At 43.0% G+C, this 27,943-nt stretch overlaps 1 protein-coding gene across 1 annotated transcript in view; it reads right to left on the bottom strand.

Annotated features, from left to right (window-relative positions):
- Nucleotides 1-9,086: 9,086 nt before the first annotated feature.
- Nucleotides 9,087-27,943, bottom strand: part of SLC35F5 (solute carrier family 35 member F5) — a 113,407-nt gene continuing 94,550 nt past the window's right edge. The window contains exon 17 of the transcript XR_013447089.1: nt 9,087-9,344. The gene's annotated coding sequence lies outside the window, so the exon portion shown is untranslated. The remainder of the gene's footprint in view (nt 9,345-27,943) is intronic.

The following is a 27,943-nucleotide window of genomic DNA, read 5'->3' as shown; positions in this document are numbered from 1 at the left end:
TGTAGTCATCCCCATTTCTCCCTGCCCTAGATTTTTGCATAGTTGCTACAGGCCAGTGCAGACTAGAAAATGCCTACCCACCTGGGAGGCTCCTAGTTGCATTCCCTGCACATTGCATGCTCAGAGCACAGGGAAACAGCCCTGCCCCAGCTTTCTGTGCTTCTCCCATATCCAAACCCTATGGAGAAACAAATACCTCCAGACCTTGATGTTTTTATTTTAAAATACTCCAGGGGCGCCTGGGTGGCTCAGTCGTTAAGCGTCTGCCTTCGGCTCAGGTCGTGATCCCGGGGTCCTGGGATCGAGCCCCGCATCAGGCTCCCTGCTCCGCGGGAAGCCTGCTTCTCCCTCTCCTGCTCCCGCTGCTGTGCTCTCTCTCTCACTGTCAAATAAATGAATAAAATCTTAAAAAAAAAAAAAAAAAATACTCCAAGCAAAGAACAAACTATCTTTTCTTGGGTAGATCTATTTTTCCAGCCCGTTTAGGCAGAAACCTTGCAGGTCCCCAGGCCCAGTGATTGTTCAGGAATATCGCGATTTTCAACCTTGATAAAAATTTCAGTGATGTCTTTTGATAAAGCAGTCTATGAGCCAACAGCTCTTGCTATGTAAACCGACGCAAATCAATTCAGGACTGACATCCTATTCATCCATGGTCTCTTCTGAGAACACTATAGCCATGGTGATTAAAACAACAGACTTGGAAGCCAGAACCCTTGGGTTTGCCTCTCGGCCCTTCCATGCAGCTTCTTTATGCCTTAGTTTCCTCACCTGTAAAATGCAAATAACAATAGCATTTATCTCCTGGGTTTGCTGTGAGGATTGAAGGCATTTACATAAAGAGTGTCTGGCATATGAACCCGTATTGGTACCAGCTCTTGTCAAAGGAACAATATGGCACAGTGGCTAAAAGCCTCCCTGCCTGGGTTGGCATCCGCTATTCCCTAGTTGCGTAACTTTGGGCACTTTTCTTACCTCTGTGCCTCAGGTTCCTCATCTGCCAAGTTGAGGAAAAATAACAGTACACACCTGAAAGGGCTGTTTGCAGGACCAACTGGCATAATATAGGTCAAGCACTTAGAACAATGCCAAGCGCAGGGAAAGTGCCAGGCAGGAGTTAATTATCATTAATGTCATGTCCACAGTCCATTAGTGGTTGCTGTTCACACTGTGGCACCTGGGACCCAGCAAGGTCCTGAGGCACATTCTAAACACTCCAGGTTTCACTATGGTGTGAGCTAGGATTATCTGAGTGCCAAGTGCATCTTACTGAACTCCATTTGAACGAAATCAACAGATAACCAGTTGAGCGGATCCTTTTTAGAAAGCACTGTGGAGAATATAAGGCAGGAAGACAGTCACTTCTCTAAAGGGGTTTATCTGCAAGGATCACGTAAATTGTTAGCTATCCTAAGACAGCAATTGCCAGCTTCTGGGTGGTGGCAGTAAGTGCTACAGATACTTAAATGTGGCATCTGTCCCCACAGGAGAGACAAGACTCCTTGTCTCTGAAAGTTGGGACGCTCATATGACATGTGGGGAATCCTTGTAATAGCCAGGTATTTCACCCAGCAGAACTCCCTGTTTTGAAACAGACCACACAACACACAGAATTTACTGAACAACAGGGACCCTGAATTGCCTGGCTTCATCTTCACTAAATATGAGCTTCGTGTGGTCTGTGGCGTGGTGGCAATTCAGTGGCAACAGATCAGCATACGCATGGCCTTACGAGGCCTTTTCTAAGTGCAAAGTGAAACGGCCCCTCTGAGAGGGATTCCAAGTGTGACCCTAGTCACGTTGCCCTCCATGTGTGCTGGTGGAGTTAATCGGCCTACTTGACGGGCTTCAGAATAGGCAACACATGGCGGTCACGTCCCCCTAAGTGCAGGTTTCACTGTAAAGCCTTCCGGTGCATTAAAAAAACAACCAAACCAGTAAACAAATGAAAAACACACCGATTTCCTGAACTGACATCAGCTACTCAAAGCCACACTTCCTCATTTTCAAAAATGCAGACAGCCCTTGTCCTCCAAGTGACTCTACTTAGCACTGGCGACCCCCATGCTCCCAGCTGTCAGACCCTCATCATCTCTGCCTTTAGTGCTTGCAGCTCATGAGGAAAGTGATGGTTGGATTCAAATGTACAGAAAGGAAACAGCTGTGGGAGGCAGGGCCAGCTTAGGCAGTTGCCTCAAGCATTTTAGCTAAAATAACCTATCTCCTGGTTGATGTCTACCTTCCTCCCTCAGCTTACATTATGGATGAAATGTGCATTTGTGGGCCTGGCCAGCACTGTTATTCTTGGAATGTTTTTTGTTCTGAGTTCCCAACTTGTGAACACAAGCCATTTCAAGTTGGGACCAAAAGGAAAGACTTTATTACTTATAATAACTTCCGCTGTTCTTACAAGCATCTTTTCTCCATTAGGGAACGTCTGCAGTTTGACAAATATGAAGAAGAACAAATTCTCTCATGATCCCTTCCGACAACTGTCTTACAGCAATAAACAAATTTCCCACTGTTGCAAAGGGGAAAGTAAAAATGAACAGAGGACAGAGGACATTAATCCAAAACTCAAGTAGCAGCTCTTCCCCATCTCTGCCTCAGAAAAGACAATCAAAGCAAATTATATCCTCATCTCTCACCCTTCAAGCAGACTGGATGGAGACCTTTCAGAAGCAGAGACCAAGGCTCTGAATAGAAACACCTAGTAGCTTGGGATCTATGACTATGAAAATTGTGTTTGGTCTAGATCCAGCATTCCCTGGCAGATGGAATCAACACTAGGTATTACATGTTCTGTAGGAATCGACACTATAAGGTTGGCCTCTTTGATCTGGTGGGCAATAAGCCCAGAGTCGATCTGGTTGTGCTCTGACAGTTTGGTACTCAGTGTTGTCACCAGTATATTCCATTATGGGCCACCTCATTATCACCAGCTCAAGTGTGCTAGAACATAGGGTTTTGTACCAGCCGGAGATAGGCAAGAAGCGTGTCCTGTCTGGTCTGATTTGCCATTATTGCTTGCTTAGGCAGACAGGGGCTTGTGTCTCATGTACTGAGGAGCAATCAAATGCAAAGTCCTGACAAGTTAGGAAGACTTTTTTTTTTAAAGATACATGAGACGCCCTTGCTGCTGCCTGTAAATCTTGCAGACTTGCTGGGGATGATGAACCTACACAGATGCAACCCTAGAGGATAATCAGCAACCAGCAAATGAATCGCTCCCGAAAGAGGAAAAGAAAAACTCTTTAGTATAACGTTCAAGATCTGTTCTAACCTGCGCTCACCCAACTTTTTTTTTTATTATGTTATGTTAGTTACCATACAGTACATCATTATTAGTTTTTGATGTAGTGTTCCATGATTCATTGTTTGCGTCTAACACCCAGTGCTCCATGCAGTACGTGCCCTCCTTAATATCCATCACCGGGCTAAACCATCCCCCCACCCCCTCCCCTCTAAAACCCTCAGTTTGTTTCTCGGAGTCCATAGTCTCTCATGGTTTGTCTCCCCCTCCGATTTCTCCCCCTTCATTTTTCCCTTCCTTCTCCTAATGTCCTCCATGCTATTCCTTATGTTCCACAAATAAGTGAAACCATATGATAATTGATTTTCTCTGCTTGACTTATTTCACTTAGCATAATCTCCTCCAGTCCCATCCATGTTGATGCAAAAGTTGGGTATTCATCCTTTCTGATGGCTGAGTAATATTCCATTGTATGTATGGATCACATCTTCTTTATCCATTCATCTATTGAAGGGCATCTCTGCTCTTTCCACAGTTTGGCTATTGTGGACATTGCTGCTATGAACATTGGGGTGCATATGGCCCTTCTTTTCACTATATCTGTATCTTTGGGGTAAATACCCAGTAGTGCGATTGCTGGGTCAAAGGGTAGCTCTATTTTTAATTTTTTGAGGAACCTCCACACTGTTTTCCAAAGTGGCTGTACCAACTTGCATCCCCACCAACAATGTAAGAGGATTCCCCTTTCTCCACAACCTCTCCAACATTTGTTGTTTCTTGCCTTGTCGATTTTTGCCATTCTAACTGCTCACCCAACTTTCTAACCTTACAGGTACCACATGTGACAGCTTTTATTTTCCAAAGGTAGCCACCAGCCACTCCAATGTATATATGTATATGACATATGATATATGATATATAAAGTACATACAATGTGTATACATGCACACACCATTATTATTATGATGTGACTTATTATGATGTGACTACCACTTTACCCCCTGAGAGGTGGGGTCTAGGTTTCCTTTCCTTGCATCTGAGTACGGACTTGTGATTGCTTTGACCAATAAAATATGGCATAGTGATGCTATGTGACTTCCAAGGCTTGGTCAGCAAGAGGATATAGCTTCCTCCTGGCTCGTTCTCTTTAGAATACACATCTTGGGAGCCCTGAGCTACCATGAAGAAATGCAGTTGCCCCAAAGCTGTCATGTTGGAAAGACCTCACAGAGAGACTGCATAGAATTAGAGAGATGTCCAAGGAGCCCCAGCTACTTGAATCCCCAAATGTTTGAGTCATCCCAGCCCAACCACCAGTTGAGTGAGTGATCCTCCAAATGATTACAGCCCCCAGCCTTCAAACTACTCCAGTTGACGCCAAGTGCAGCAAAGATAAGCTGACCCTGCTGAGCCCTATTTGAATTCATATTCATGATTGAAATAAATATGTTGATGTTTTAAGGCATTAAGTTTTGGAGTGGTTTCTTATGTAGCCATAGAAACTGGGATAGCCCACATCACAACACTGTACTCTAGCAAGAATGGATTGCTGACTGAACCCAAAACCTAGTAAGTACTTAACAGTGAGCTCTGCCCACAGTACACAGCAGCTATAACAGATAGAGCTGAGGAAGGAAGTGGAGAAGAATCATCTATATCTGTTTCAGGCTTGTTTAGCCCAGGGAGACTTCCAAGAGACACTAAAAGTTATGGTTGGCATTAAAGGCTAAAGGAGAAAGAGCTGGAAAGGAATTAACATTACAAATGATGCTAGGTGCTCATGTACTAGTACGTATTCCCATTTCCCTTTCCAACAACTTTCTGGGTTCTACAATATCATCCGCCTGCAGAACACATGAATGGCTGATGAAGGGCTAGACTTCAGTTAACTGAATTTTCCTGACTGGTCCAGCTTTCCTTTCTGTGAGGCCATTACAACAAAGTGCTCTAAGTTCTACCTCCAAAAGGACTTAAGTTTTTATATTACAGATGCTGGGAGGTTTTGTTTGGAGGATCCTGATCACTATAATTATCTGTGAAATGGTTTTGGGCAAACAAAGCAAGGAACTCATGGGGGTGCCCGCCTTGGGCTGTGTAAAGTTAGTTTGTCTTCATCACTCAGGAGCGACACCCCACTGCTTGATGATGAGGCTGTTTTGTGGCCACTGGAAGGGCCAGCTGTCAAAGAAGACTGCTTTTCTATAGTAGCCTCAGCTCAACATGCGAACACCTCTCTCTCCAGTGCTTCATCTTCCCTCTTACCTTATTCTACTTTACTTTTCAACTGTTTGCTATAGAATACTCCCTAACTGGAAATTTTCTTCAAAAAGCTATTGATAACTAAGACAGGAAAGTCTTGGCATTGTCATGAATGTGTCAACAGAGGTATCCTGGGGTAGGGAAAAAAGAAAAAAAAACAACACAGGTCTGGAGCAAGACTACTCTGGATTTGAAATCTAGCTCTACCATCTTATCCTGGGTTCATAACCACTGTCATCCTCAACTTCATCATATGTAAAATAAGAGTAATACCTACTTCAGAGAAATGATGTAAGAATTCAATAAGGTGTATAATACATAATAGCAGGCACAAAACCATAACACTTATTAACTAATAGTTCTTTCGTTTCCTAAAAAGTGAGAATGACTTCCTAAGAACTGGGTGGGGACTCAGGTCACGCTTAGAGAACCCTGAAACATGTCAGACATGGTACCTGCCACACCCAACATCTCATTATAATTGAGGTGTTTAGGAATGTAGTTGTAGTGATGCTCAATGCATGAATGAGTAATCATTGAATAAACTGGGTGGACACTAAACTCATTCCTTAGCCTGGCCAAAGATCCATGAGGCCCTGCCCATTGGAGGAATAATAAGGAGCCAAATCAATGAGATTATTTCCTTCAGAATCTGAACCAAATCTCTGAAGGAGGGAATAAGCCAAGACATGGAGAAGTAGGAATGCCAAGTAACAGAGACCATGTGAGCCATAAGAGAAAGATGAATCCACTCTGGGAAACAAGAAACCATGGATGGAACCATCCTTTTTCTTGCCTATGGTAGCATTGTTTCCTAGCACTAAGCCCCTTTACCCTCAGTTGGCTTGAAAATGTCTGTTTCTTGGAACTAAGAAATCTTTCACATTTATTCTATTTTTTTTTTTTTTTTAGATTTTTATTTATTTATTTAGTTGAGAGAAAGAGAATGAGCAGGGAGAGCGGCCGAGGACACTGGGATCATGACCTGAGCTAAAGACAGGTGCCCAACCAACTGATCCACCCATGTGCCCCAAAGATTTTATTTATTTTACTTGAGAGAGAGCACAGAGGGAGAGAGAGCACAGAAGGAGAGGGAGAAGCAGATGCCCTGCTGAGCAGGGAGCCCAACTCAGAGCTCCATCCCAGGACTCTGAGATCATATATATTCTATAACATACCTAATGGAGGGGAATAAAGTTTGCTCTTCTCTTTGGGAGAAATGGGGTGTGCAATTTAGAGTAAGCACTCACTATCTGCAGAGGTATGTGAGTGAAAAGACCTGAGGCCGCCTAGGCTACCACCCATAGGAAAATACCTATCAGTAGAGCAAGAATACGATTCGCTTGCTACAGAAGCATTGGGTAGTGGATGTTTATCAGGTTTTGTTCTGACTCAGCACATGAACTTCCTTCCTAGTCCTTGGATTCCCCCACAGTGTGGATTTGGTGGTGGGCAGGGAACAGCCAGTCCTAACAGAAAGATCACCTTTCTTCCCAAGCCCTGGCACTGAGAGTGTGGGCACATGGCCTCAGATCAGACAGCTGAGGTCTCATAGAAGGATTCTGAATCTCAAATGAATGGCAAATACATTAAAAGATACCACTGCATTAGATGCGCAGTGGCAGCCATATATAACAGGACTGGTAATTGGATTGAATGCCACAAGAGAGGTTACAGTGGGAGCTGCGTTCAGAAGCAGTATGTGTACACTGAGCAGGTGGGTTGAGGATTAGCAGGGTGTATAATTACACAATTTCCCATCAGTATTATTTCTTCTGTCTTCCCTCCCTTGACTTTTCTCCCACGAGCTACCAGCCATCCTTCCCATAAATTCCTTTAATGCCTAAGTTATCCATGGTTGGTTTCTATTGTTTGCAACCAAGATCTTTTGACTGATACTTATTGCAAGGAAAATAAACAGTCTGGATGGGTATTACAGAAGGCATGAGGAGAGGTGAGATTGCAGCTGGGTTTTGTGCTCTTAAATTTTAGACCTAACAAATGAAAATGATGGACTGGATGATTACTGAGGCCTAGCCTGACATGCAGAAGGGATCAAAGAGAGAAACATTATGGGAAAGTCTACCCCAATCCCACTGTAGTGGATGCTGTGATGCACGACCCAGGTCTCCTTCAGAACCAAGGCTCTCATTTCCCCAGCTACCAAGAATGTTTACTGCAGATGGATGGATCACAGCTGCATCCTCTCTGAGATTCACCTCAGCCAAAGGCAAAGGCATGGCAATGCCTCCTCCCCAGGGACAGTTCACATCCAACAATTGGTCCTGGTCTCATTTGGGTAAAACTCTAAAAGATTCCGCCAGCTTCAGACCCCTCTGTGGGATCAGCTGAGTGCTGGATACCATGGCACCATAATTTAGCTGCTTCCTCTGCCCAGTTGGGCTTCCTTCTCCTTCCCACAGGTCTTACTCCTCATACAATTCCACTCCATTCCACTTCCACTGAAGTGACCTTTCCAGGAAACCCAAAATAAGACATCTACCTACCCCATTTCAGAAAACACTTCCCCTCTTCTTTGATAGACAGAACCACAACTCCTGTCCAGCATTGACACCAGTGATATTATGACACGCAGCCTCTCTTTGAGACAGGTTATCTGGCTAGCTTGTTCACTGCCTCAGACTAAATCTGACACCAAAGCTCTTCAGTGCTAGTCCCAGTGGAGGTAGAATATCCTGGGTAACAGAAGGCTAACCCATCAAAGAACGGGACTAATTTTGTTTCAAACCTATAGAATACAGTTCTACCACCTATCACACACATGTCTATGCTGGGAAATCATATGCATTTGTATTGTAACTTTTTTGTTCACCTGGGGTAATTATACTACTATATACATAACAAAAATAGCCACCATATGTGAAATCCTATTACCTGTAGCAAGCACATTAATAGATGCTTTAGACATATTATCTCTAATAGTTTTAATGATTTTGCACGAAGTTATTTTTACCAGTGCTGGTAAACCAACTCTCAAAAAAAAAAAAAAAAAAAAGCCCTGATTTGTACCTTTTGCCAATTTCTATGGTATAAATAAATATTCCCACCATGACTTATTTCAAGCCACCAACATGATGTCACAGAAACTAACACTGTGATGTGATTGAATGTAGAATAGGGAAGAGATGCCAGCAATTGGCTAGTATGAGCCAGCTCCAATATACCTTCATTATGTCCCTTTAGCAGATGATGGGTCAGAGGTTCAAAGAGTCTCCTTAGGGTGCTTTCACTGGCATAATATAAAACTCTGACTGCATTGCCTTTAAAAATAAGGAAAAATTGATACCTCACATAAAAAGTAATCTGGAAGCATCTCACTTCCAAGAATGGTTAATGTCCCTCTTCATATTCATCTCTGAAACCTGGAATCTTTCCATCTTTCTCTGCTGCCATCTCAGAATGATGGCTCAACACCCCTAATGGCCATGAATGGCTGTCTTGGTTCCATACACCTAGCATAGACATGACAATGTCCAATAAGCAAAAGAAACGAAATAGTTTCCACTTATGGATCTTTTTTATGTCTCTTTTTTTATCAGAAAAAAAATCAGCACAAATTTCAGTACCGGTTTTAATACCTGTGTATTTCACCAGGCTCAGAACATACATACTGGCTCACACATGGAGAAGATAAAATTTTCTTTCTTTGCACAAGAAGGAAAAATTTCATCTTTTGCATACTTATCTTCACCAATGTCCTTGGAGCTAAATGTTCCTGGGTCACATGGACAGGGAGACTGGTGTGAGGGGAGCAAGACCTGCCGCTTGTCCTGTTTCTAATCACTGACCAGTCATGTGACTTCTCTCTCATCTGTAGAAGCAAAAGATTAGATCAGCTAAGGTACGAAGTTCTACAACTTTATATTTCTATGATCAAACTCAACCTAGAATCTTCTAACGATAAGCCTAAGTCAAGAAAACGAAATACTGAATGCAGCACCCCGAGCCCAGTGCCAGACTTGTATCAAATCTTCCTTTTCTTTCTCTTCCTTCCCGCACTGACCCTCTCCCACTTCTGTGAAACGCCTAAAAAATTTTAAAAATTTAAAAAATTAAATGAGAGTATATCAAAACATTGAAATGAACTTTTCCAGAAGTGTTTATAAGTCATTATTAAGGGGAAAGTGTGCTTTTGGAAGCAATGTGAAAGCTGGTGGAGGAAGCCTCAGGGTCACCATTGACACTTTTTGCTCCCCTGCCTTTGTTTATCTGCTGGTCATAATTGTTAATAAGGAAGCTCCAGAGCATTCATTTGCTTACTTTGCTTCTAATGACGGAAATAAATGGCTCCGATTTAATGTGGTAGGATTGCAGGGCGCCACCGGGCAAGTTTGCCATTCTTGGCACTTGCAGAGTCCCGCAAAGCTCTCTGAGCAATCTGTCTTGTCAGCAAATTCTGCCTTGTCCCATTTTTCAGGGTGACCTGTCTGCTCATCCATCCCTGACTCCCTGGTGGGCCTCATCCCTGACAGCTGAAGGAAAGACAACACTGACAACTCAAGGTTAAAAAGTCACTTTGGGGGGCCCTGAGTGGCTCAGTCGTTAAGCGTCTGCCTTCGGCTCAGGGCACGATCCCAGGATCCTGGGATCCAGCCCCGCATTGGGCTCCCCACTCAGCCAGAAGCCTGCTTCTCCCTCTCCCTCTCCCTCTTCCCCTGCTTGTGTTCCCTCTCTTGCTGTGTCTCTCTGTGTCAAATAAATAAATAAAATCTTAAAAAAAAAAAAGTCACTTTGGAAGACAAGGCCTTCTGGGATTGAGGCAGTGTGTGAGTGTGGAAAGAACAGGGCATTGTCACCCAGTGGCCTTGGGCTTAGGAAACAATTAACCTGGCACTCCTACAAAGTATCGTTAATACTCTCAACCACCGGTAAAAGTTATGTTGTGCCCATTTCACGGGTGTGGCAGCTCAGGGACATTCAATGCTTGCCCAAGGGCCCCCTACTGACCCAGGATTTGATTCAGAGCTGCCTTGCATGCAGTAAAACCTCTGAGCTTAATCCCAGAATGGGACCTTGAGAGAAAAGGTGAGCTAGAGAAAGATTTGGGAGTCATCAGTCAAGAGTCAGTTGGTGGACCCAAGAATGCATGAGCTATCTCAGGATGAAAATCCAGAGAGAAAATCAAGAGCGCAACAGATAAAGAGGGGGATTTACCGGTCAGAGGAAGAAGGATCCAGACAGCCCAGAAGAACCAGAAGAGAGGTAAGAAGGTCAAGAAGGAGGTTACAGTCACCCTACTTCTGATTTTTTTCAAATGGGGTTTAAAACATGACAGAATGATTTGTCCACCATTCATCAAGCAGTCCTAACTATGGAGGCAAGTAGGCAGAAACCATAGACCAGGAAGAGCCTAACACAGATCACCCATTCCAGTACAGGGAATGGAGCTGTTAGTCTTTGTCAACCAATGATGCAGCTAATGCAGTGCAATGGATCTAACTCCCCCCCAAAAGGAGCCTTGTAAGTGTGGCTTTGAGAAATGTGCTATAAGCACACAGAGACACACGCACACACACACAGAGCAATCCAGAATATTAGCCTTACATTTGTTTGGCTTGTACCCATTGCCCGATGGGGGTCAATGGTATCCCATAAATATACAGGATCCCAAATGAAAGTTCCCTTAACACTCAAGATAGCCAGTTCTCTTAGGCTTTATTAAGTAGTGACTCTCTTTACATGAATTATTCTTTTTTCTTCTTCTTTTAAAAAATGATTTGGATGGTTCAAAAGAGTAGTAAGCTGCTATTCAACCCTGACATGTACCCATTAAGGGAGAAAGCTGAGAGGGATAATGAAAGACCCTTGCCGCCTGGGTTGTACTTCTCGTTGACTGTTACCCACGTTTTATCCTTCTATCACATCCTTGTTCAGACAGTTATTCAAAATGCCCTGTTTCCAGCCTTTGGCATCAACCCGCAATTAGAATGTTACCCTTGACCTTCATCATAACATGCACTCCTCATTAGTGCCATTTTTCTCTGGTACAGTCATGATTGAACACTAATTACTTCTACCACAAAGTTCTGCTTTGCCTAATCAGATCACATCACAGAAATGATACATGAATTTCCCCCCATAATTTAAAAAGTATACATGAAAAAGTAGCATTTAGTTTTGGGCTCTAGGACTCCTCAGAACCTTGGAAATCTTGGGGCTGGTTCTTATATTTCTTGAAGATAGAAAGGCTCTCACCCTTTAATGCTGAGTCATCAAACTTGTGCCTATAGGCTGCTTCCAAGCTGCTGAACTACTTTGTTGGCAGAACATGAAAAACTGAGAATTCCAGCTCCTTCTGGAAAAAAAAATTTGGCCACAGTCAGCTGGACCTGAGTGCTGGTAGCCCCTTTCTGATACATAAGGGTTCTCTGTAGTCTCTACCTCTCCCCGTTGATAGCCACAGCATTTTATTATGGTCATCCACCCTAGCCCTGGAGGAAGAGAACTGGCTATCTTGAGGGTTATGGGAACTTTCATTTGGGATCCCGTGTATTTACGGGATACCATTGACCCCCATCAGGCAATGGGTACAAGCCAAACAAATGTAAGGTTAATATTCTGGATTGCTCTGTGTGTGTGTGCGTGTGTCTCTGTGTGCTTATAGCACATTTCTCAAAGCCACACTTACAAGGCTCCTTTTGGGGGGAGTTAGATCCATTGCACTGCATTAGCTGCATCATTGGTTGACAAAGACTAACAGCTCCATTCCCTGTACTGGAATGGGTGATCTGTGTTAGGCTTTTCCTGGTCTATGGTTTCTGCCTACCTGCCTCCATAGTTAGGATCCCCTGGGCCAGCTGAGCCCCACTGAGGTCTCAGTCTTCTAATTCCAAACTCTAGGATCTGACATCATGACACCTTTCTTGTTACCCTAACTCTCAACCCTTACCTTTGGCTCAGTTCTGAAACCTTGTGCCCTGAGTCCTGCCTTGTACCCTTCTACTCTGTCTTCCTGGATCTGGAATCCTGTCTTACTTTTGGAAGCAACACACTCGCCCTCCCCACCACCCCTGAAACTGGAATCCACTATATGGACAAGACTGATGATAGACTTTTCTAATATTTTATGTCTGCCTGGACTTTCCAATATCGCCTCCCTTGGCATCCTGGGGCAATTGTCTGACTGCCTGGATGCCTGCCTCCTTCTGGAACATCCTTCCCACAACTCCCCAGTCCTCACTGAAGGAACTGTACCACTGCATTGCCTTTGATGTTTGCCTGCAGGACTGTTTTGCATCCCAGATGTACAGCAGCATTTGCAGCTGGGCTGTCTCCCTAGCTCCCACCTACCTTAATGACAAGTTCAGGTTCTGTGTCTGCCCCTTCCTGGCCACTATGGCCCAATGCAGTTAACCAGACCATAACTGGTTCTGATTCAAGATAGTTCCATGGGGAACTGATACCATGAGATCAGATCTGCTTGCTCCTTTTATTTTTCATTTGCACTTTCAACATTGAAATGTTCGATATAGAATACAAAATTTCCTGTTAGCCAAAGAAAATAATAACAATTATGGTACTCTAGGGCATGTTATATTGATTTTGACTGATACATTTTACAAGACTTACAAAGAAAAGAACAGGTACAGTTGATGCTGACAATGATAACACAACAGTGTCCCCAGGAGATACTATTTATTTTTCCAGAACCACTTTCATTTAATTCATTTAACAAATATTTACCAAATGCCTACTATAACCCTACACTGTATCAGGCAGCAGGCTAGCCATGGAGTAAACAAAGAACAATAGGACAGTAAGACGAAGTCTCCCTTATCAAAGTGTTTATACTCAGCTATCATTTAGTACAGTGATGTTCTAACATTTTTTCAGCAAAAAAATTAATTTTTCATATAGTAATTTTACGTGGCACCTGTATTAGTCAGGATAGGCATAGTTATGCTGCAGTAACAAACAAACAATCCTGACACTTTTGTGGCTTACAACTACACAGGTTTATTTCCCATTCATGCTTCATACCCAACATGGGTCAGCTGAAGCTCTTCCTCATGTCCTCTTTATGTCATGATCAAGGCTGATGGAGCAGCCTCTGTCTGGAACATTGCTTGTCTCACAACAGAGGGAAGAGAGTATAGATAAAAATATAGAGCCCATACCCTGGCGCTTGCAGCTTCTAACCAGAAATAACGCATGTCATTTTTACTATTATTTCATTGGCCAGAGGAAATCTCGTGTCCAAGCTTGGCATTGTCAAGGCAAGGAAATATAATCTTCTTCAGGAAGGTGTTGCAAATAATAATGAAGAATAATGCCCACAGCATCACAATGTAGAAAGTAAATAAACAGATTGAAGTGGCATCTCTCTTCCTGAGGAACCTCTGTAAAATCTTAAGCCTCTATGGAACTCAGTTGAGAAACTATCAATCAATGATCTAATCTGAAATAAACAAAAACCCTATGAAGGAAGTTAGGGAAATTGTAATTATCCCCATCAGAAAGGCAACGCAACTCTCTGAGGCCCAGGATATTTACATAACTTCCCAGAAGATGGACCAGGATGGAAGGCTTGTGCTTCCTACTTCTTAGATCTTCCCATAAGACCTTGCTGGAGTGCGTGGCCCTGTACACACAAAGCCCTTTGTCATGATAGCCATGGAATCTCTCAAACCCAAGAAAACTGTCTCCTTATCCACTCACTTGGGCACAACTGCACTTTGTCCGAGGTGGCCAGCTGCAGACAAAGGCCACACCATGCAAAATCTCTGCAGAAATCTTGGCTTGGCTTGACCTTTGGAGTGTGCTTACAACACATTTTGAAAAGCAACAGACAGACTACGCCAGCTCCACCATCAAACAATTCAGAAAATGAGGTTTAAGAAGGGCCTAACGGGAGAATAATTCAGCCTTAAGAGATGGGAACAGTAGATGGGTAATAGAGATGAGTAGCGGTAGTTTTTCTTATCTGAGATTCATTCCTGTTTATTCTTTGGAACAGAAGCCAGACTTCCTTCAGCAGAGGGGTTATTGAGTACCAACTACGTATCAGGAAAGGTAATATGAGTCAAGAACTGAGATGACTAAGACACAGTCCCTGCCCCCAGAGATTTCAGAGGAATAGGAATGATTTCAGAGGAATTAGCAATGATGCTGAATGCCATCACTGTCCAGACAGGTCCCACAGGATGCAGCCTCTGGGAGTGGGAAGGAGAAGAGAGGAGGGAGCACCACTGAAATGAAAGGCCAGCATTTATGGGGTGAGTGAGCAACACGTTTACCAGCACCACTTTTATGTACAAATGATTACCCACATGTAGGAAAGAGCCTGGACTCAAGTCAAGGATCAGACTGGACTTCCAATTCTGTCATTTATTTTCCCTACAACCTTAAGCAAATATCTAAGCCTATTAGCCTCAGTTCCTTGTCTGTAAACAGGAAATAAGGAAAAGCTGCTGTAACTACTTCACAAGGTAATAGGGCCAAATGCATTGTGAATAAAAAATTGCTCTGTTAAATGTGAACTTGGCCTAGCTTCATTGTCATTCTTGAACACAGCCTCAGCACACACAAGTCATCTTGGTTTGACTGGGACTTCCCAGTCTCAGTAGTGACAGTCGCACATCTCAAGAACCTCCTCAGTCCCAGATGAACCTGGACAATTGGTTTGTCTATCACATATTCTGAAAGGAGGGGTTGTGAGGTCCCTGCTGACCATAACACTGTTTTAAAATTTTCTAAGGTGTATTATTCAGTGCATTTCAGTACTTTCACAAGACGGTGCAACCATCACCACAATCCAATTCCAGAACGTTTCCGTCACCCCAAAGAGAACTCATTAATAGTCAGTACCAAATCCACCCTCCCCTCAGCTCCTGCCATCCACAAATCTACTTTTTATCTCTAGATTTGTCTATTCTGGACATTTCATATAAATGGCATCAAATAATATATGGTCTTTCTGCCAGCTTCTTTCATCTAGCATGATATCAGGCTCATCTATGTTGTAGCAGGAATCAGTACTTCATTCATTTTTGTGGGTGAATAAAACTCCATTGTATAGATAGACCACATTTTGTTTATCCACTCATCAGTTGATGGACATTTAGGTTGCTTCCACGTTTTAGCTACTATGAATAGTGCTCCTAGAAATATTTCATTTACAAGTTTCCATTTCTCTTAGGTGGTCATTTAGGAACGAAATTGCTGAGTCATGTGGTAACTGTGTGTTTAACTTTTTGAGAAACCACCAAAATTTGCCAAAGCAGCTGCAACATGTCACATCCCACCAGCAACGTATGAGAATTCCAATTTCTCCACATCCTCGCTGACATTTGTTATTTGTCTTTTTTATTATCATCATTCTAGTAAGTGGAAAATAGCAACATTGTGGTTATGTGATATGCATTTCCCTAATGGCTAATGATGCTGAGCATTTTCCATGTTCTTATTTGGCCATAACACTTAAATTTCAAAATAAATATTCGTGTCACTGTACTGAACCTCCTTATTGAGAACATGGAGCTCTGGCAAGCTACTAACTCCCGTATAGAGGAGAAGGCTTCTGTCTGCATTGGGCTCAAGACAAGGCTCAAATGCCTGTCCATGGCTACAGAATAAAATCCAAATTCTTTCATGGTATCCAAAGCCCTTTACTATCAATCTCTGATTTACTTTTACATCCTCAACCCCTTTTTTTCCCTACATGAAGTCTCCACTCCAACAGAGCAGATCTATTTATTGTCCCCTGGAATACATCACTTTGGATCAGTAGTCAATGGGAATCTCATTCATAAACTCAAGAGTGTGAGAAATGTCACATCTTCTCAATTTCTATCAATCAACATGTTCTATCCCTAGCTACTTTCCTGCAAAACTGATGAGAAATTCTGCTTCAGTTGTTCTGAGGATTCTCCTGGAAAAACTTCAAGGCTTCAGGAACTTATACATTGTTGAAACATGGAGGTGAGGAGATGGACTACAATGATGAAGATAACCACAAAGATAACCATGTCCTGGTTCTCATGATCCCTTTTGTTCCGGTGTTTCTTCTAGGCATGTCAGAGGCACTGTAGTCTGCCCGTGCCTTGCCTAGGCTGTGAGCCCTGTGTCTAGAAGCTGCCCTCCTGGTGAGAACCAGCCCCTTCACACACGCACAGACACAGAGTTCTGTCACAGGACTATACTCATGGAACCTACAAATTCTCTACTTCTCTATGGAGAACTTCTCTCTACATACATTCCTTATTCACACTTGGGAAACCCCATGGGGAATGTTTCACATATGGGTCTTGGCAGTCACTGGAGCCACTCCTGGGCATTTCCATTTCTTCCCCACCTACTGCTAGCCTCCTAGGGCTTCCTGGTTGCCTCTTTGAGGTCCAATGGCCTGACACACCATGTAAGCAACTACTGTGTGCCTTCTGCTCACATTTCCTCCCGGTGCTGGAGGTCCTCAGACACACTTCAGTCCCAGTCATCCCCGGTCAGTAACCTCCCCCTGTGAAACAAGCCCACAACTCAGGGCACCTGTGCTCACCATGACTTGCAGAGACTGCAATGCTATGACTTTCTGTTTCCTTTTCTTTCACATTCCCCTTTCTAGGATTCAGCATGAATGAATCTAAGATTGGGGCACCAGAGAACAATCTGAGATGCTCTACTCAAAATTATTTTTCCTGGTTACCATATGATCCAGCAGTTCCACGCCTAAGTATATACCAAGAGAAATTAAAATATACGTCCACACAAAAATTTGTACATGGATGTTTATAGAAGCTTATTTGTAATAACAAAAAGGTAGAAAGAACTCAAATTGATGATCCAATCAACTGATGAATGGATAAGCAAACTGTGCTGTACTCATACAATGAAATATTATTCAGCCATAAGAAGGAATGAAGTGCTGATATACACTAAAACATGGATGAACCTTGAAAAGGACACAAAATGTCACATACTGTCTGATTGCATTTATATGAGATGTCCAGAATAGGCAGATCCATAGAAACAGAAGGTAGAGGAGTATTTGCGAGGGCTAGAGAAATTGACAGCCAAAGGGTACAAGGTGTCTTTTTGGAGTGATGAAAACTTTCTAAATTTCACTGTGGTGATGGTTATACAATTCTGTGAATATACGAAAAAACATTGAATTGTAGCTTTAAATGAGTGAATTGTAGGGGCGCCTGGGTGGCTCAGTCAGTTAAGAGTCCAACTCTTGATTTCAGTTCAAGTCATGACCTCAGGGTCCTGGGTTTGAGCCCCGAGTTGGGCTCAATACTAAGTACAGCGTCTGCTTGAAATTCTCTCTCTCTCTGCCCCTCCACCTGAACTCATGCTCTCTCTCTAAAATAAAATAAATAAATATTTAAAAAAATAAATGGGTGAATTGTAAAGTTTATGAATTATGTCCCAATGAAACAGTTACCAAAAAAAAAAAAATCTCCCTCTCCTTCCTCCTTAACCCATTGTCCTTAGACCAAGTTTGAATGCTTGTCTTCTCTCTCCCTTAGGATAGGTTCCCTCCCATAAGGCCCCTCTACTCTTTGTGAAAATGAAGGCCCACTGGACATTCCAAACATACCCATGCATTTCTCAATTTTCAACAGGTACCCCACTTAGGTTGTCCTCTGGGATCCCAGTTACAAGTGCTGTTACCAAACAGTGTTTGAACTTTTACCCTAGTTCTTCTAAAGAAGCTTCTTCTTTACCTCTGAAGTCACTGATAAGTAAGAATATTTTCTGAGGACACCTTCCCCAAGCATCACCAACCTCAATCCACTTCCTCACCTATGTCTTACTCTAGACTGAAGTGTGACCACAGATGTCAAATGCAGGTCTTCTCACATGCCCTTGTGTGAAGACACCAAGAGCTGGTTCTATACTGTAGCCATCTAGATACAATTTATTTGTTATGATTCTTCATATCTTTGTACTACATTTACAACACAGAGCATGAATCACTTGCTAATGGGGAAAGTTTGATATCATTACACAGGAAATATGGATGTGCTCTTCAGTAGGGACTCCATTTTTCCATCATCGTGGAGAAGTTGGAAGACAGAGGAACAGTGTAAAAGATGCCCATTTGATCACCTCTGTGAAACATGCTGATCTTACAAAGGGAGCTGAAGAAGATAGTAGCTGGAGGGAACATACATGCCAAGTACTCAGGCCAGAGAATGTGAGTGGAGCCTCGTCAGAAGCTAATTTCATGAATGACTGAAACATTCAGCCAGCACTCTTACAAGGAAATAAGAAGGCAGCAAAACGGAGTGAATCAAAGCCTTTTGTAGAACCAATTGAAAGATTTGGTAATTAAAGTCGGCACAACGAGACGGTGCGTAGGCCAGGATGAGCAACGAGGCTGCTCCTCCAGCCTTCTCGGCCAACATCATGTCCTGCCAACATCACCCTGCCTCTCCCCCAGGCACAAAGGACATTAGTGGCACCAGGTCAACACTGCTGGAAACACAGGGAGCCAAATGGGCTAAGTCCACCCACAGACTTGAGCTGGAGCAGTCCCACAGTTTCTTCAAGGGAGAGCTTCCTTCCATTCTCTGAAAGCTTTTGGGGAAAGGGGTTTGGGGAGGAAGGCTAGAGTGTGGAATAATGAAATTCTCAAACAGAAAGGAGATTTCATCTTTATCAGGAGAAATACAAGCCAGAGGTTTAGAGACCTATGGATAAGCACCACGTGACTACAGGGGTACCTGACAGGCCCCAAGGAACGCAGGCCCAGGGGGAAAAACAGTGATCCACAGGGATCAGTAGCTAGAACCACCTTTGCAGGCTGGCCCATATCTTCCTGAAGGTCAATGCTAGGCCAAGGGTCAGAACCAGATAGGCCAGCTAAAGATACGACATACTGGAAAATAAAAGGTCAGGGCTGTTAGATGTTCCTCCAAACAGTGCCTGGGTCTCCGCTGGTGGATTTGGGGAGCCCAGAGGTTCTCCTTGAGCTGCTGGAGGCAACACAGATGGTGGCAAGAAGCAAATAGGGCTGACTTCCAGTGTGAGTTTCTAGTCTGATCGTTAACATATTAATAATACACCACAACAGCCTGCCATGACAGCAGGATCACTGACCCCATAGCTCTCAGTCCCAGGTTCTGAGGGCTGGGTTAAAGGTCTGACGTTCACTTGCCTTCTGCCTGACTCTACGTGACCTGTCCCCTGTAGCATCTCTCCCCGTCAGAATTTAATTTCAGCAGGGCGAATTCATCATTTAATGCCCTTCTTGTGCTTTATTGATGAGGGCATCGTGGGAATAGGGCATAAGAGCCTTTATGAGCTTCTCAGAGGGAACACATCAGATTTCCAGAGTTTCTGGGCTTTAGAAACATATTCACAAAAGTACTGGTGGGGGTATAGCTCAGTGGTAGAGCATTTGACTACACCAAAGGACTAGCAGTCTGTACTAAGCCAGCAAAGACCAATTGAATAAACTAGACTCAGGAAGAAAGAACTAGTTAGTTGAATAAAGGACAGAAAGAGGGCATAGAAGACTTGCAAAACCAAAGAGATAGCCCAGGGCCAGACAAGGGGAAACACTGCTGTGAAATGCTAGTGTAAGAGCACTGGGATTGGACCTCTGCTTTTCCCTGGAGCTCTTTATGCCTTCTGCTGATACAGAAACCAGTGGCAGCTCAGCCAGCCTCCCCATGAGGAGGAAAACAAACTTTTGTCAGATGATGCCGCCGCCAACTGACTGGAAGCTCCAAGCCCAGATTTATTGAGAGGTGAGATCACAGGTGTCTTTAGGCATGGCCACCCCAACCCACGTGGCCACAGGAAGTTCCAAAGCCTGCCTGGGAGGTGAGGCCTCTGTGGGCATCACAAATTCCCTTCTTCTCACATGTAACCACCTTTGCTAAAAATTCTTCCCGGTCCTAATATTTACCTTCCAGTTTCCTCAGAAGCCCACTTCCTCGTATTCCATCACAAGTCAGATGAACAGCAATGACAAAGACTCTCCTTGACGGCATTTTAGTTAGGCTCCTTCTCAAGTAGGCCTCGACCTTGGCTTTCATGGCCTTCCTTGGCGAGCCTAGTTTTAGCCAGAATCCTGCTAAGTCAACTCCCAACTTTGATATCTGATCACCTGAGTTTCCCATCTCTACTCTTGACAACACTTAGTCCTTGGCCTGTCATTAGCAAGAATTACTGTCAGGCCAGTTTAACAAGAATCTCCTATCCTTGATATCTCCATTTAATGATTTTTCTGTCCACTGCTGCCCTTGTTCTGCTCCTTGGCTATAAATCCCCAGCTACCTTTGCTGTATCCGAAGTTGAGCTCAGTCTTTCTCCCCTCTTGCAATAGCGTTGACTCCTGTTACAATAGTCCTGCATAAAGTCTTCCTTACCATTTTAACAAGTGTCTGGTAAGTAGTCTTTTCTGAAAGTGCTCTTTTTTCAAGAAAGATAACAAGCAGCCCCATAGCTTCTTCCTCTTCACTTTAAATAGACTAACAACCACCACAGTTCACACAGACCTTCCTCAGCCTCCTGGCAAGGTCTGTCTCTTCTGCCGAAGGATCTGATGAATGTGAATGGTACTATATATCCTGAATGTTTCATTTGGAAGTTAAGTGGAAAAACAAATTATGCATTATGTGTCTAAAATTACTTTCATTGGAATGCCTTGGAATGGAATTATCAAGTCTTTCTTTAATTAATTTGGTACAGAAGTTTATTGTGAGGAGCTTCTGGGACAATTCCACTGCTCTGATAAGAGTGTAACTGCTGCCATTCACGTGTTTGAATGCCTGAGTTTTACAGTTGGAGGAGCCCCTCCCCTGCTGCTGTTACCTGGCAACTCACAAATGGGTTTGATTGCAGACAGAAGTCAAAAGGAAGGCCCAGTGATGGCTGGCTTAGTGCGTTCCTCAATTGTAAATGAGACTATTATGGACATAAGTTGAACATGAATGGTGGTGGGCTTTGTGAGCTGACTGAAGGAGTCAGAAATGTCAGGAAAGTAAATGGATAAATAAAATGAAAGGGACTCAGAGGGCAAGTTTCACCCTTAAGGGGGAAAAAAAAATACTTGGAATCTGAAAATCCATTTTCTTTTTAAAAGTGAAGTTTTTTTCACTTCCTAGCAGGGAAGAGATTAATCACTTTGACAACCCTAATCCCACTTTGGTGAACTCTGCCAGCCCTTCCCAGAGTACTGCACATAGATGTAGCACCCAGCCATGGATGTGGGGTGGATGTGTGTGTCTACACCAAAACTTTAGCCCAGGGTCTAGTTCTTTAAAGACAGTTTGCAATTCTCAAGATTTTCCTCAAAATATGCTTTCTGTTGTAATGAATTTTTCAAAATACTTCCCAGGAAGATATTTTAACATATACTTTGCTTTTGTAGGGGACAGAAAACTTTTCCTCTATCCTCTTAAGTTCATGGAATGAGGATGTGTGAATTAAACTAATACTGAACAGATTAACAGGAGAGAGGGCATATGAATTTATTAATTTTGCATGCATAGGGGCATCCCAGAAGGAAGTGAATACCCAAATGAGAGGTAAATTTAAGTTTATATACTGATGGGGAGTCAAGACATGCTACCCCAAAATATGGCACTTGACATATTGAATATTTTAAGTTGAAGGAATTTGAGAAACAGCATGTGCAGGAAGACTTACTGACCTACTGAAGCAGGTCATAAAACCCTCAGTGAGAGGTGCTCCACTATATGGAGGAAAGGAACATCCTTATCTCCAAGACACCCAAGAAGAATCTGAACAAACAGGTTTTGTTATTTCCCCGTTTACTACACTTAGCTTATACCCTTTTTGGTCCTATCACCAAAAGTTTTTCCATGACTCTCCACTCTTCAGCAAACCTAGAAATGCTCAGGTTTAACCATTTCTTTGAGTTCTCATTTCCTTATAAAGTATCCCATGTCACATAAAACATATATTAAATAAATCTGTGTGCTTTTCTCTTGCTAATCTGTCTTTTATTATAGGGGCTCCCGCTAAGAATTTAGAAGGATAGAGGAAAAAGATATTTTCCTCCCCTACAATACCATCTTAATAGGGAATGGGGAGAGGCAGTGGGGCACTTCCAGGGGAACAAATATCTTGAGAAAGGGCACAGAAGGCAAGACAAATGACTTTTTTAAAGGTAAAGGGGCCCTTAGGAGATTAGGAGAGAGACTTGATAGTTTTGTGACAATGTCTGTCCGGATGTGGTGGCTACCCTCTCTAAGAAGAGAAGATTGGAGTTGCTTCCTGGGTGGAGATTTATGACAATTGAGTTCTTTGGGGAGGCTCTGCTTTTAGGCAGATAAGGGATTTCAGGGACTCAGATGCCTTTAGCTCAAAACAATTCTTTTGCCAAAGTGGCACATTTTGGGGATGGCATATCCTGATTCCCTTCACTCTAAAAAGATTTTTTTTCTTATTTACAAAGTTAATGTTTTCTTCATTTTATATATTACTTCTGATTTTTTTAACATCAAATTACTAAAATATCTTCAAATGAACTTTGACTCTAATCCTTTGAGTTGAATTAGCTGGAAAGGGAAGACTTTTCTATGTCAGATCTGTGAGAAATTGCAGAAAACATCCATTACAGAGGTTTTCCAAAGTTTTGTCTAAGATCACTGTCTCCCAGTGAAGACTGATGTGGACAGCCATTATGCAAACTGGATAAACTCCTCTGGGCAAAGCTGGGGTCTGGGGTGGGAGCTTGGAAAGGGACCCCAGAGGCCTAACCCCTGTCCCTCCCCTTTCCTTCTCTACCAGAGATTAGTTGGCACCAGAGAATAGGTTGCAAACCAATGATCTAGCTCAGGGATTAGTAAACTCTTCTGTGAAGGGTAGATAGGAAATATTTTAGGTTTTGCAAGCCAAGAGGCAAAACTGAAGATATTATGTAGACACTTACATAACCATTTAAAATACAACCATTGGAGGGGCGCCTGGGTGGCTCAGTCAGTTAAGCATTTGGCTCTTGATCTCAGCTCAGGTCTTGATCTCAGGGTTGTAAGTTCAGTCCCACATCAGGCTGTGGAGCCTACTTTAAAAAAATAATAAAATAAAATAGAACAATTTACAAATGTAAAAATCATTCTTAACTCATGAGTCATACAAAAATTAGGTGGAATGAAAAGATGAATGCTGTGTGATTCCACTTATATGACTAAGTAGAGTAGTCAAAATCATTGAGAAAGTAGAATGATGGGTGCCAGGCACTGGGGGGATGGAGGTAATGGAAAGTTAGTGTCTAAGGGGGAAAAAGTTTCAATTTTATAAAATGGAAAAGAGTCCTGGAGATGGATGGTGGTGATGGTTGCACAACAATTGTGAATGGAGTGAATCCTACTTAACTGTACACCTAAAAATGGTTAAGATGATGAATTTTATGTTTTGTGTATTTTACCACAATTTTAAAAGGGTTGGCACTCCAGGACAAGAAGCCCCCAGGATGCAGTTATGCCTGTGGTGACACTTAGCTGCTGCCACCATGGTGTGAGTATGAGGGGCCACCTGGGCTGAGACCAGACACTGAGATGGTAAAGCTGAAGGCAGAAAGACCAGGGTGCTGAAGACTTCATCCAGCAGCCGACTTGAGCACCTTGGAGCCACTCCGCCCTCAGCCTTTGGTTGTTTAAACTTGTTGAGTAAGACTTTTTTGTTATTTGTAAGTGAAAGCATCCCAGCTGATACAGCATCCAGTACATGCTCACTAGTAATATTTTATATTAGCTATTCTTCTTCCACTCCCTGCCCCCAGGGCTTTCCATTCCTGGATGCTTACCTGAACTTTGGACAACTACCTTCCAAATCTGAGTGCTTTCTTTCTTTCTTTTTTTTTTTTTTTTAAGATTTTATTTATTTTTTGACAGAGAGAGACAGTGTAGAGGGAACACAAGCAGGGGGAGTGGGAGAGGGAGAAGCAGGTTTCCCGCTGAGTGGGGAGCCTGATGCGGGGCTCGATCCCAGGACCCTGGGATCATGACCTGAGCCAGAGGCAGACACTTAACGACTGAGCCACCCAGGCGCCCCTAAATCTGTGTGCTTTCTGATCTCATCTAAAGGCCTGACTTTTCACCTGTTGCCTGTTGCATGTAGAATAGAGTGATAGCTATTGCTTTCTCTCCCCCTTCTGGAAATGCTATCCTCACTTCTTTGCTAGGTAGCTCCATCCACATAGGGGTCTCTTGGACAAAGTTGTGGGCACATGACTAAGGCTAGTGAATCAACACCCTCCTAAGGACTTTGACTGAAACTATCAGTGAGGAGGCTCTGTCTCCTGGGGTCTCCAGGAGCACACATCACACAAGCCAGGAGCTGCTAGCGGCCCCCGTCCACCAGGCTCTGTCAGTGTGGCTGGAGCCACTCTGGAGATGGCCAAACTCGGCTCTCATCCAGCTCCCAGGTGCCCCATCCTAATGCCGTCCACAAGGCTCAAGGAGATGGCAACTCCATGCCTTTGGGCACAAGTGAACAGAACTAGGATTAATTTTTACTTGAAGCTGAGAGCTGAACATAGAAGTTCCCTAGGGAGTTACCAGTCTCAAGTCAAGAATACCTGTGAGCTCAGGAAGAAATTTCACACTTGACTGCGATTCTTTCATCAATTTCATTATAATCAGCATAGCCTTTTGCCAACTCCATTGCTTCTATCCTCAGAGAAATAGGAGAGGATAGAAAAAGAAAATAAAAGAAATCCCAAATTTGAAATAAAATGGGATATTTCTACTTTTCACTAAATTTCTCCCCAATACCATTGCATCAGTCCTGCTCTTCTGAGGAGAGATGTATTAGAGAACAAGCCTATGAAGGATAAAGGAGGGAGGGAACAGGTATAGCTAGGGATGACTTTAAGGCAGGATGCAGCTCTGACACCAGGGAGCAGAGAGAGGGGAGAAAGGATGAGGGCAGGAAGGAGCATCACCCTGCAGTGCAGTTCTGAGAAAGCCTCAGCCAGGCTGGTGCAGAGCCTCAGGGCAAAGAAGGGCCATCAGAAGGATCCCATACCTGGCAGGACTGAACCAGCTCTAGGCCCCCATCTTGTTCCATATTGGCGTGGGGGCAGAGTGGGAAGGGCATGGCCTCAGCCCAAACCCAAAAGTGCAGCAGCTGATGACTATCCTCCAGCTACCTCCCACAGCAGGTTCTCTTGGAAGGAAGTCTGAATGGCGTAACTCCATGACCACTGCAGCTGCCTCCCAATACTGCTGCCTCCTCCGAATCCCAGAAGCACCTGCTGCCACTCCATCACTGATCTTTACCAATCATTACCTGCCTTGCTCCCTCGTTATCTTCATTTATTAACCATTTAACAAATACCCATCAGCAAGGAGATGCAGGGAATCCACAAAGATAAAGTCATTCAACTGTTATCAAGCACCAACATACCATATGGGGATACAATGATAAATTAGGTCTATGGTTCAAGAGATTCAAAATATAGGCTAGGGGTTCTCAACATTGACTGCACATTAGAATGAGCTAGGGAGCTTTGAACAGGGGACAGCAAACTGTGGCCTGCATGCCAAATCCAGCCCACCACCTGTTTTTCTATGGCCCACAAGCTAAGAATGGTTTCTACATTTTTAAATGTTTTCCCAAAAAATTAAAAGAAAAAATATTTTATACCATGTGAAATTATATGAAATTCAAATTTCAGTGTCTATAAGTAAAGTTTTATTGGAACATGGCCATATCCATTCATTTATCTATGGCTGCTTTCAAGCTATAATGGCAGAGCTGAATGGTCGCAACAGAAACCATGTGGCCCACAAGCCTAGAATGTGTACTATCCGGCCCTTTACAGAAGATTGCCAAGCCTTAAGCTAAGGCATTACAAATGTCCACAGGATTTTGCTGCTGGATGCTTACCGGGACATTAGCGAGAGCAGTTTTGGAGGGACCCCAAACCAGGTGCAGCAGCCAGACTGCATTATGGGCTTCCATGTTACTGACACACCCAGGTGCCTGACGAATACTGAATCCTAGTGACCAAGAAGAGAGGAAACGACAGATCTCATGTTGGCAGTCCTCTTTGTTGCCTGTACTTTAAGGGAAGTCCAGTCTTTTACCCAATTTAGAGGGGAAAAAATACTCTGAACTGCCTCTAGAGTGTTTATACTACTTACTTTCCCAAATAAATACATTCTTCCTTGTTCCTAGATGTGGTCTTTCCATGCTGCCTCCACACTAACTTCACTCCCTCTGCCAATTCTTTCAGACATATCTCCCTTTTCCATCTTTGCTCCTCTGGTTCTACCTGAAACGTATATTCTGAACAGAACTTTTAATAATATGCAATGTTGACATAGCTTTAAAATCACAATCACCGGGTGCCTGGCTGGCTCATTCAGTAGAGCGTGCAACTCTTGATCTCAGGGTCATGAGTTTGAGTCCCACGTTGGAGATAGAATTTACTTAAAAAATTTTTTTTTAATTAAAAATAAAATAAAATCATAATCATGTATCACCTAAACAGAATAAAATGAAGGGTTTTATTTTGTTTAAGTCAGATATAGATCCAGTCCTCAAGTATATTGTCTAGTTGGGAAGAGAGGAAAGGTACATAAATAATGAACGAACATATCACAGAGGCTTAAAATCCACCATATGGAAACCTAACACTACACACAGAGGGAGTACGCAGGCAAATGGGAGCAGGCCCTCCATTCTGCCCCTTTGCTGTTTTCTGAGTTCTAAAAAGGGACTTCCAGGTCAAGCCCAGTATTGTCGCTAATGCTAACAGCCCTTAACTGCTCATTTCACACCATAATTGCCTGCCTTGGTGTCCTTTGTTTTCCCCGGCAAATGATTTGGAGCTCTCTCCCCTGCCATCTGCATTTTCCCTTTGTGACAGTGTGCATAGCCCTCTTGATAGAGAACTATTTTGTGTTTTTGTTTCAGTGATAATCTTTAAAAAATTTCTTTTGCCAGTTTATAATAAGAAAACTTCTCTTTAACAGCAATAATCAGCCTGGAAAGTGAAAAATTTCTATAGAGTCAGAGATTCATTTTTAAGATAGTATTTCTCAAACCAGGGTATAAGGATGATTTTTCTTTTTCTCAAAACTGTGGTTAAATACAAACAACATAAAGTTTACCACCTTAACCATTTTTAAGTGTATAGTCCAGTAGAGTTAAGTATATTCACATTGTTGTGCAACCAATCTCCAGAACTTTTTATCTTGTGAAACTGAAACTCTATACTTATTAAATAATTCCCCATTGCCCCCTCCCTCCAGCCCCTAGCAACCACCACTCTACTTTCTCTTTCTGTGAATTCAACTACTCTAAGTACCTTATATAAGTGGAATCATTTGTCCTTTTGTGACTGGTATATTTAACTTAGCATAATGTCCTCAAGGTTCATGCACATTGTAGCATGTATTAGAATTTTCCTTCCTTTTTCAGGCTGAATAATATTCTATTGCATAGATATACCACAGTTTTTCATCCATTCATTTGTCAATG

Source organism: Halichoerus grypus, chromosome 4, assembly GCF_964656455.1.
Source record: "Halichoerus grypus chromosome 4, mHalGry1.hap1.1, whole genome shotgun sequence".
In the NCBI taxonomy this organism is placed as follows: Eukaryota; Metazoa; Chordata; class Mammalia; order Carnivora; family Phocidae; genus Halichoerus; species Halichoerus grypus.
Note: the sequence above shows the minus strand (reverse complement) of the source record. Positions and strands in the feature narration are given on the sequence as shown.